Raw genomic sequence first — 12,858 nt, 5'->3', positions numbered from 1 at the left:
GAAACTCAAATCAAATGAGCTTTAAACTAAACCTTATTATTATTCTTATTCCAATTAACATTAGGTTAGCTTATTATTATTCGTATATCAATTATCATTAGGTTTAGAGTGTGTAAATTGGAATTGGAATTAGAATTGGAATTGGAATTGGAATTGGAATTGAAATTGAAATTGAAATTGAAATTGAAATTGAAATTGAAATTGAAATTGAAATTGAAATTGAAATTGAAATTGAAATTGAAATTGAAATTGAAATTGAAATTGAAATTGAAATTGAAATTGAAATTGAAATTAGAATTAGAATTAGAATTAGAGTTCAATTTTAATTCTTAAGTTTGATAGAACTTTTAATATTAAAAATTGAAATTAGAATTCCAATATAATGTATTCCATTCTTTTTAGGTCGAAATTATAATTTCAATTTTTTTTTTATGATTTTATACAAATAAAATAATTTATTATGCTGGAAAAAATTAAGAGTTAATTAATTTAGAAAAAATTGTTTAGAAACTATGTAAGAGTTAATTAACAGAAAAATACTAAATATTAATTAATTGAGTTTTGATGATGTTTAGATATGAACGAAGCTAAGTCGTCTAGATGTTTCTATGAAGATGCATCAGATTTGGCTAACTTAGACGTGGTCTAAGCATGCTAATTAGACGTGATACGTAGTTAGACGTGTCAGTCTAACAAATACGTAGTTAGACATGTTAGTCTAATAGATACGTAGTTAGACGTGCAAGTCTAACAGATACGTAGTTAGACGTATCAGTCTAACTGATATGTAGTTAGACGTGTCAGTTTAACAACTACGTAGTTAGACGTGTCAGTCTAAAAGATACGTAGTTAAACGTGTCAGTCTAACTGATACGTAGTTAGACGTGCAAGTCTAACAGATACGTAGTTAGACGTGCCAGTCTAACAGATACGTAGTTAGACATTGACGTCTAACTCTTTCAGATTAGTCTAAAGTGATATATGGTTAGACGTTGCAGTCTAACCCCATTATACGTGGTAGTCTAATGGAACTCGCTGTTAGACGTTGGCGTCTAACTCCCTTAGACTTGATAGTCTAATGGAGCACGTCTATTGTCTCGCTTCAGCAGCTGTTTAAAATTAGCATTCGTCTACCCACGATCAACTAGTTGTACGTTACTCCTGCTCCACTTTCTCTTGTGGACTAGTACGCCAGCTATTTGTATTCAATGAATGAACGCCACGTACGCGAAGATTCCTCCCACTACTTGTTCACTACAGGACAGTTGCAGAAGAATATCCGGCGCACTACCATTTAGTACTGCCACATTCCAGGAGCACAGAGTCTGATGTATTATGTCCTTTAGGCGGTCATCCTATGGGCGCGTGCCACATGTCCATGAAGAAAATTCGACCGTTGGTGTCCTTCTACTACAAATAGATGCTCAAGGACAACGGACGAATCTCTCGGTCTACCAGTTATTGAATTGAATTCTTCTTACTCATTTGCTCTTGTACTTACTAATTGTACATCATTTTCTAAGTTCAAGAGAGAGAATCAAAAACACTGTCTACCTGAGAGATGTTATTGATCATATTGTAAATTGAACAGAGTGTGTTCTGTTCAGCAGAGTGTTAGTTATTCAGTAAGCTGTATTTGATTCAAATAAGTTTAGTGAAATCCTTCTGGTTGTTGAAAGAAGGGGTGACGTAGTAGAGTTAGCTCAAAACATTCATAAACAACTTGTTGTGTTCTTTACCTTCTATCTTTCATCATTCATTGGTTTAAAACTTCAAACTCAAACAAACAGTTCTGCACTTGAATCGTTTTCAAAGGTTTGTGAAGGTTTGCGAAGAATATAAAGTGATATTAATCCCTAACAAGATTTCTATCAATCCGTTTATCCGAAATTGTTATCAATAGTCAGACTCTCGTTTCTACTGATTACCGATCCTATCAAGTTTTTATTAAAGGACGCTTTGTTTATTGACTTTAATATACAACTTTCTTTTGTCACAAAATTATTTAATATAAAATATTTGATTAATTATAAAAAAAATCCTCATTTAGGAGATCTGGTCAATTTTGGGAAAAGATTTAAAATTTATATAATCAAGCATTAAATAACGATATTCAAAATTCAAAAATATATAACAAAAACTATTCAAATTCAAACTCCAGACCAGTATTAGAAATTTAGAATGAATGCAAGTTTATGACCAAAAAGCTTAATTCTGGTTATGTCATTCATCTAAAATCTTAGACTAATTGAGGTTAATCAAATTCTATTTTTTTAATTTTAATTTTTTTTAATGTTTTTATCCATTATTTTAATTTTATTTTTTCAAAATAATATTATAAAATAAAATTTATTTAAACACAAAAAAAATAGATTTGAGATTCCTATACATTAAACTATTGGTCAAATTGTGAAATTGAAATTTCTTATTAGAGATGAATTGAGAATTCAAACCACCTCTCTTAAACCTTAAAATTTGGAGTTATTTATAGTTATATAGTTATTCAAAATGAGTTTTTTCTTCTGCTTTTTTAACGATTTCAAACGTCGTTAACTTATTATCTAAATCTCATTTATAAATAAATAAATAAGAGTTTCATCACTAATTTAACTACCAAATTTTAAAAAATTAATATTCAAAGTTCTAAATTTGCTAAAATTTGACAGTTAATTAACAGTGATATTGATATTTTATTTATTAATATATAAATATTATGTAGATAATAAATTAACGGTGTTTAAAACCGTTAATATAAACTCTTATTTTGTTTAACTATAACAATAAATAACTCTAAATTATAAGATTTAAAATAAGAAGTCCGAAATTTCAAAATAAGAAGCCTTAATTTGACAATTCGGTATATATATATATATATATATATATATATATATATATATATATATATATATATATATATATATATATATATATATATATATATATATCAAGACTTCATTCAATTAAAAAAACAACTCAACTCAATTGTTATTTAAGACTCGAACTTATTGTTATTTTATTTTACAAATGTGATAAATTAATTTAGAAAAAAATACTATGTTAGAGTAAAAAGACATACTTATTCTTGTGTGAACAAATTTTAAATATTTAAAATTGTGATACTCTATAGAGCACAATTCAAAGTTTGAGTTCTATTTGACAAAAATGATCAAAGTTTGAATTAAAATTGTTCAATTAACATTGGACCTTAAAAAACACATATAAAAGGAAGAATAGAGAAGTTCATTATCTTTCAATAGTCATTCTTTTAAATACATATTCTTTATAATATAAAGACAATATATTTGTAAGATATATATATTGTGATAATGATATATTATCTTTATATTATAACATCCTACTCAAATTCAAGATGGAAATAATTTGAACAACATTAGATTGAAAATGAGATGTTGAAATAGTGATGATAAATTCTTTAAGCTTCAGAAACTCGTAAGCTCAATTCAGTTACATGATGGCAGCATGTTGACTTATAAACCAACGAAGATGTAGAATCACATGGGCATTGTGATAATATCTAGGATGTACTTAGTTTCTATCAATTTTAATAGTTTTTTTGTTATAATATAAAGATAATATATTTGTAAGATATATATTGTGATAATATCTTACAGATATATTATCTTTATATTATAACATTTCTTCTCAAACTCAAGATAAAAATGACTTGAACAACATGAGGTTGAAGATGAGATGTTAAAATGTTGATGATGTATTCTTCAAACTTCAGAAACTCCTGAGCTCAATCCAGTTATAAGTGACAACATGTTGATTGATAAACCAAAGAAGAGGTAAAATCACATGGACATTGAATGCTGAGGTGAAACAACAACCGAATAAACTCTGAAGTTACTTGTGAGTCTCGAGATCCATACAACGACAAAATGGAAGTGTGTTGCATAAAAAAAAATCAATGAATAAGGTAGAATCTAATGGGCATAAAATGTTGGGGTGAAACAACACCTGAAAAAACTCATCATAACGAAATGATGACAGTGTGTTTGACTAAATAATCAATAAAGAAACACATATAATTATATTAAGACCAATAAAATATGAGCATTGACTACCAGGATAAATCAACAACTAAAACAAAACTTAGAGAATATGATTGTCGAAGAAAAAATAAGAACATTAAAGAAATTATTTGAAAGAAAAAATATTGTAAAAAAATATAATAATAATAATAATAATAATAATTAGAGTCTTCCATTAATGACTAAGATAACCATTAATGAAGATAGCGGAAAACTAAAATTTATAACCCGAAAATAAAACTTTGATTCTTATACCATGAGTAAAGAGAAAAATTATATTAAATGTTATATTTAGAGTCTAATATATAGAAATTAGATTAGACTTATAAAAAAACTAATATAATATTATATTGATAATATCACAATTTTTTGTTTTATCATAATATTTTATATATATATATATATTATTTTTATATTATAACATTATTTTCTATATAATTTATAATAAGTTAACAATAAAAAATTATATCAAAATTGTAATAAACAATGTTATATAGAAGAGGCTTCACTTGATCATTTATAAAAGCTTAGTTTCAAGTATATTCTTATAAGATGTTTTGGTTACAATTTTCCTAAAAATATTTTAAGTTGAATTGAGTCATGATTTTGAGTATCATATTAGTTTTTAAAATAAAAATAAAAATAAATTATATTATTATGTTTGGTCTCAAACACACCTTCTTTTTGGTAACTTATCAAAGTAATTTATTTTAATAAAAGGTTATTTATAAGATAAGTGAATATCACAAAATAAATAAAATAGCATAAAGGAATAATACAAAATAACAAGAAAGAAACAAATATTTGTAGCTTAGATTGAACAAGAAAATGTCATAAATTTGATTCAAACACTTTTTTTGTCTAGATATAATTTAATTATATATAATAAATCTGTTTGAAGTTTATTTTGCATTCAAACTCAATTTTGCTTCAAATTGGATTTGTCCTTATAAAACCACCAAAACTTGGACCTAAGGACCTAGTCCCCATCAGAGTATATATATATATATATATATATATATATATATATATATATATATATATTAAATTATATCTATTATTATTAAAATTATGCTAATTAATCTTGATAATATAAGTTTATCTAATAATATATATTTTTCAAATAATCTTGTTGGCTTAGTGAAGAAAAAACTCTCAATTACAACTATAGTTACTCTTTACACATGTTTTTTAAAATTCAACACTATCTCTAGTTTTATTAATGGTCCAACAAATATTATTTAATTCGAGGGGACCATTTCTTTTCAAATATAACTCATTTTCCTCATTCATCAATAACTCCATTGATATGGTCATTACGGTTACCAAAACGAAATCAAGATTATATACATTCTAAAAAATGAGGTGATGCAAAATGAATCAATTTTGCTCTAAAAGATGTGTATATCAATTTGTACATGTTTAATAATATTATATAATAATAATAATTCAAAAAATTGTTCAAATAATTACATAAGGACCATCTCAACTACAAAGTCTACAATTATCCCCAACTATCGTCACCACCAATCTCTTTAGGAATTTTAATAGTCTAGACATGTTCTCGAAAATTCAACAATATCTCTAATTTTATTCATGTTCCACCAAATATCAATTAATTCGAGGGGACCATTTCTTTTCAAATATAACTCATTTTCTCATTCTTCAATAACTCCTTTAATTTGTTGATATTGTCATCAACTTTACCAAAACGAAATCAAGATTAAATACATCCTAAAAAATTGAAGTGATGCAAAATGAATCAATTTTACTCTAAAATATGCGAGTATACCAACTTGTATATGTTTAATATATTATATAATAATAATAATAATAATAATAAATGGTATAATCAGAAACTAAAATGTTAAGCATTAAAAAAAAGTTGTGGAAATGTGCTAGTTACAATTTTATAATAAGACTACCCACAGCAGGGTGTCAAATTTTTTCATTTAACACCCTGCCACGTCAGCTTAACACCTCTTTTAACACCCACTTTTTAACATGTCATACAGCAGCGTGTTATTCAAGGTATCAAAATTACTTTTTCACTTTCTCTCACTTCCACATCATTTAAACATATACATAATTTCATTTTTTTTTTAACCACAAACAATATTATTCATCACTTCATTCACCACAAACAATATTTTTTTTGGTGTCCAAATGACACAAACCACGTCTCTATTTATAGATCGTGAAAAATAAAAAATATTGATATAATTTTTTTTTTTTTTTTATTGATCAATTATTATTAAAATGTATTTTTAAAATAAGAAAATTAAAATCAAAAGTAAATATTAAACTGCCACATGGCAGCGTCTCATTGGCCAAACAAAATTTGACACCCGTATCAAATTTTGACACCCAAAATTTGATCCCCATTTTTGCCCCCCTGCTGCCTCCCACCCTCCTCTTTTGACACCCAAATAACACCTTAATTAATCCCCTGCTGCGGCTGGTCTAAGAGGATATAAATTGTACATTCTTATAAAGTTTTACCAGCTGTACAAACACAACAATGGCATATAAAAAACATTGAGATTCAACAAACCCTTTGTACTATTTTAAGATTGTCTTTCCTATTTTAAAATATGTAATAAATTGAAATGATAAAATTTCACGAATTGTATTCATACTTTCATAAGAACATCTTAAATATTGTAATTTTTTAAATTCATAAAAATAAAAACAAAAATATATTTAACAAAAGAATTAAAATAAAATTAAAAATATATATATAATTATTGGAGGAAGTGATTAAAAATATAGACTATTTAAGTTTTTGTGGATAAAAAATATTAACAACCTAATAAATAGAGAAATATTGAAGAAAGAATTTAGGAGAGAAAATTAAGTAGATGAAAAATTAAAAAAAAATTATCTCTCTTCTCACTCTTCACTTTTTATTTTATTTTTTAGCTAGTGATATAGTGATATTTCATTATTATTTGATTTGTTCAATCTCACAAATTCTTATATGATTCTCTCTTTTAAGATTTTGATATCATAAAAAATAGTTTTTTAATAAATTAATAATAAAAAAAATATCTTATCTGATACTAAAGTGAAATAACTCAAGGTAAAAGTTGATTAGCATTTTGGTAATCAAAATCATTAAAAACATCTTAATTTAGGTGGGGACATGATATGAATCTGAATCTGAATCATGCTAATTTTCTAAAGGTAAACAAAACATTTATAAAACCAAACAAGTCCTAAATATTGAGGGTCCCATGAAAAGGCCCCTGTTCTTTTCATGAACTTTGCAAATAACACAATATTCAATGCCAACCTCCACTGTCTCGAGTTTTAAAGTTTTTATTTTATTTTTAAAAAAATAAAAAAAAAAATAGTTTTAAAGTTATTTCTAGCTCACCGATTAGCTTCTTCATGCACTCTCAACTACCTCGATTGCAAACACGCGCCCTATGTTGTTAAATAAAACTCTTTATTGAATATAATTTATTTAATTTGAATTTAAACGAATAAATATTATTAAATTTGATTAATATATACCAAATTAAAATATATTATAGAACACTATTTTATTTAAATTAATATCCTAATAAATTATTAAAAATATTTTTTTTTTTAATTTTTTTGCCGAGGTTATATATATTATATTTTAAAAAATGGTAATGCTAATTTTTTAATATTTAAAATAAAAGTCATGATCAATTAAAGAAAAACAAAAGGTGAAGCTTGAAAATTCCAAGGGGTTACTTGATGATTATAGAGTTATTTGATTTTTTATGTAATTAGATAGTGGTTATTGTAGCTATTTGTATAAATAATAAAAAATTTAAATGTTATAAAAGTTAAAGGAGGTGTACTTTATTATTTGACTTATGAATTGAAAATTTTCATTAAATTAAATAGATAATTGTAATCACGAAATTTTTTTTTTTCGGAAAAGCTAGAATTCGAGAATTTTAACATTAGTTTGTGTTACAGAATCTTTTAAATTAAATATTATTTTAAATAATTTTGACAACTTTTAAAATTGATTATAAAGATAATAAATTTGGGTTCAAGTTTAAATAATCTTTAAATTTGTTAAAATCAAACTAAAATTTGTTTTTTGAAAATAAGTGTTTAAATTAATTTAAAATAAATAATTTAAAAAATTATTTATTTGAAATAGGGTCGTCAATTGATTGAAAATCAATAAAAGGTGTATGTGTATAAACGTATTTTTCACCATAGTTTCGTATTAGTTTAAATTTTGGTGATACTCGAAAAAAGACTCTTCGCGCTTCATCCTCCGTATCCATTTTAAAAACGGTATCTACTTTATAAATCTTGGTTTTTGAAAATCGATTGTATAACATTTTATTTAACCAATTATTATTTTGGTCCTAAACATGCACATGTTTTGTGTATTTAAAAATTGTAACAACAATATTTAAATGCTGGTACATGTTGTTGATGACGTTGACTAGAGAGGAAAATATTTGAAGAACATCAATTTGAAAGGCATTATGTTTTAAAAATAAATCCCCAAATAAGGCTTTATCAAAATATATTTTGTGGAAATATCCCAAATTTATTTTGAAATCATTTTCTATTTTTTTTAGGACTTTTAGAAAATGATTTGGAGTTCCAAAGTTATAAAAATATTTAAAATTTTAAAATCAGAACCAAACAGGCCTTAGGACCGTTGTCCTCAGTCCTGGGTTCGTTTTCATCGGTCGGGCTAAAAAGCCCTCGGTCCTAGGCCGAGTCTCCATCAGTCCTAACTTAGGATCCTCGATCGGGGTGCTAAGGCCTCTCGGTCCTTGGCTATAATTCTCAATTGAAAGCTAGAATTCTCGGTCGGATATCTAGGTCCCATGTAGAAATCATCGGTCTTGGGTTCAGGAGTGCTCGGTCTGGTGCGAGACTCCTCGGTCCTAGGTTTGACTTATCGGTAGGATATAAAAGTCATCGGTCCTGGCTAAAAAGCCTTAGTTAGACTTCTCGGTCCTGGTCAAATTTTCTCGGTTGAACCTCTCGGTCCTGACTAGAGATCTTTGGTCGGATCTCTTGGTCTTGATCGGTCCTCAAGAACATCAAAATTCTAGGTTTTGCAATTTTTATTAAGGCATTGATCCTTTAATCCAAAGGCTTGGGTAGCTTCACAAAGCTCCCATGAACATTAAAAACATCATCTCAAGGTATCAATCGATCTGAGTGATGTTCGTTTTGTTCAAAATAGTTTGAAGGCCAAAAATTGGATTTTTGGTTTTATGTTGTAACGAAGTGTAAGGAGCTTGCCAATAGTTTCCTTATATTTCATATGATTGATTGGTACAAAACATGAACATTAGTTTGTTCATTTTGACCAATTCAAGAATTGAAAATTTTCAATTATTTTGAAATTTTTGATTTTGATGATCCAAATAGGTGTCCATCATCATTAAAAATATGTTGGAAAGTTTTTTAAGCTACTGTTCTTGAGGATTAACCCAATAACAGAAAACCCGTTTTTTAATTTTTCAAAATTTAAATTTGGTTTTTTTTTAATTTTAGATCGATTGGTCGATCCCAAAAAGCTTGTAAATGATCCTTTGATCGGTTTCTAATTAAGAAATTCAAAAATCAGACAACATATAAGCTTATGAAAACTAAAATATATAAATTTTAATTTCAAACTGTAAGTATAAATTAAAGGATGAGTAGAAGTTTATCAAGTATTGGAGAACACTCCTTAGACCTTAAGGAAGCTTTCTAGATGCATGAATCCAAGATTTAAGGCCTTATACAAAAATTTTGAAAAATCTGAAAGCTCGAGCTTTAATGATCCTTTGATCGGGTTCTAATTAAAAAATTCAAAAATCGGACAACATACAAGCTTATGAAAACTTAAATATATAAATTTCAATTTCAAATGGTAAGTATGAATTAAAGGATGATTAGAAGTTTATCAAGTATTGGAGAACACTCCTTAAACCTTAAGGAAGCTTTCTAGATGCCTGAATCCAAGATTTAAGGCCTTATACAAAAATTTTGAAAAATCTGAAAGCTCGAGCTTTAATGGCAGATTTCTGTGTTTTTCGGATTGAAAGCTTGAGAGGTTGTCCATTGGCTTCAGAATTATCAAGGGAGACTATATACAGCCTCTTCAAGTCGGTTGAGGGAGCAAGTGGGCTTGAATTAATCAAAAGCCATTACTGACATTTTGGTTGTTCTTGGTTCAACTTGTCCGACCAGGTTATAATTATACATATGATCGTAGGTGAAATGATCATCGTGGTAGGGTGATCATTTTAGCTTTTGAATAAGCCGAAATGGTGGACTATCGATGAAGTTCCATCTTTGATTTATCAAAGATGAGATTCATCCTTATCTGCTCAGCGATCGCGAGAAAGATGACAAACTAGGGAAAAACGATGTCGTGTCGGGTGTATTTGACGAACGCGGAGCGTTCCGTTGGCGTTGTGTCAACACGCCGTTGCGTTTCGGTCGTTTCGTCGCGTTTCAGCTAACGGGGCGTTAACTGATTCGCTGCTTCGTAGATGCACACACGTTCCGCTGTAACGGGAGACGCGAACGACTCCTGGACGTTTTGATGAAAATCCAACTTCCATCCGAAGGTTGCAGTTTCGGCTATAACGATTTTGCTGTATTTCGGCTACACCCAATTGCAAATTTTATTTTTTATTTAAAACTCTAAAAGTTTGTTTAAAATTGATTTTTCTTTCACTCTTTCGACTTTATTTTTAAATCTTTAAAATAAAAAAAATGACATTTATTTGGTTAATTTATTTTATTTTTGTATGCTTTTTGGGTTTAATAAATATTTATTTGGGATAAAATGAATACAACATTCCTCCTAAATTATTTATTTTAATCTCTTTGATTAATTTGAGATAAAATGGATACAAAATTTATCTCAGATTATTTTATTTATTTGATTTGACCATTACCTTAATTAATTAAGATTTAATTATCACAACAATTATTCTAATTATTTGTTTAATTAAATTTTGGTTTTGGAGTTCATTAATTCGATTTTGTTTATTCAAAAATAATCAAAATAATTATCTTAATTTTATAAAATTACTTAAATCTTACTTTAATAATAAAAACAATTACTTAAATTACATTCAATCTCAAACTTACTTTAATACTTTGAAAATAAAGCTAATTACCCAAATTTACATCTCATATTCATAAAAATAAAATAAAATATCACAACCACCACAATCATATCTACATATCCATACTTTTGTAATCTTTAATTTATGTTTTCTATTAAAAATACATTTTTCTTGTAACTAAATTTAATTAGTGTTACTTATTTTTTATTTATTAAAATGAGCTTCATTAGTTACTATAACAATATTTCTATATTTAAAAATACTTTAATATTGTTAAAATATCTTTTTATATTTAAAAATATTTTAATATTATTATAATATCTTTTTATATTTAATTTTTTTATATATATTAGTTGATGAATTAAATAAATTGATAATAAAAAATATAACATGGTATTTGAATTTTGAGTAAAAATTCTCAAATAACTCACATCAAACAATATAACTTAAAAAAATATCATGAGAAAGAAAATATATAAATTTAGATTTTAAATAAATCCAATATAAAAAAAAAGTAAATCTCATCAAATCAATAAACCAATTAAAATGATCTAATTGTTATGAAATTAATTGCTTAATTACTTTCTTTTCATCTTCTTTAATTAAAATATATCATATCTAGTATTTTTATTTGAAAAGACATCTCAAAATAACTATATTAATTAATTCTGTCTATAATTTAAAAAGAAAGTAATTTCTATATTTGCTCATGAACATTTCATGTTTGATGTTTGCATGATAATTTCATTTAAGGTGGAGGTTTAAACGATGTGATTCATTTATTTATTTATTTTTTATAATTAATCATTAATATTAGATAGTATTCAGTTTATTGATTTATTATTTTATTTATTCCATATTATTCATCTTATTTAAAAAGATAAAGTTGTATTTTATATGTTTAATCATTCTAATTTATACTTTTATTTTATTTGTTTTAAATTATTCAGTTTATTTACTAATAATTTAAATATATAATTATATTTATTAGATCAACATCTCAATCTGAATTTGAAAGGACGAAATTAGAGTTTAACGAACAAATGTTAATAAATTTATTAATATATACCTAACTAAAAAAACTACTTAACATTAATTTATCTAAATCAAAACTAAACAAGATTTTAATATCCAAATTCAACTATCGAGTTGAGTATCAAACATAACAAGTTATAGTAATAAGATGTAAACACTTAATTTGAGTGAAACTGAATTTGAAATAGAGCAAATTATAGTAATGAGATGTAAGCACTTCAAATTTGAGTGGATTAAAACGTGAAATATTATTACATCTGTTATTATACACATAATTAAAATATATTATTTAATCTAAATTAATTTTCCAAAAAAATATAAAAATAATATAATTTTTTTTCTAAACCCAGATCCGGATATTAGTTATTAATTCATCTATGTATATATATAACAATGCTTAATTTTGATATTAGTTATTAATTCATCTATGTATATATATAACGATGCTTAATTTTACCAGGTCGAGTGTTGTGATTAATTTGAATATATATTTAAAAATAAATAAATATTTAAGTCTGATTTTAAGTTGACTTACTCATTAAAAAAAAAATGTTAGAAATAAAATTACTATTCAAAATACTAAACAATCTCATAAAACAAATAAAAATGGTTAAAATCATTAAAGTTATTATTAACCTTTTTCTATTTACCTTTTTAAAAATAAAAAAAGTAATTTAATTTTG

The sequence above is a fragment of the Impatiens glandulifera genome, chromosome 2, assembly GCF_907164915.1.
Source record: "Impatiens glandulifera chromosome 2, dImpGla2.1, whole genome shotgun sequence".
NCBI lineage: Eukaryota > Viridiplantae > Streptophyta > Magnoliopsida > Ericales > Balsaminaceae > Impatiens > Impatiens glandulifera.
Note: the sequence above shows the minus strand (reverse complement) of the source record.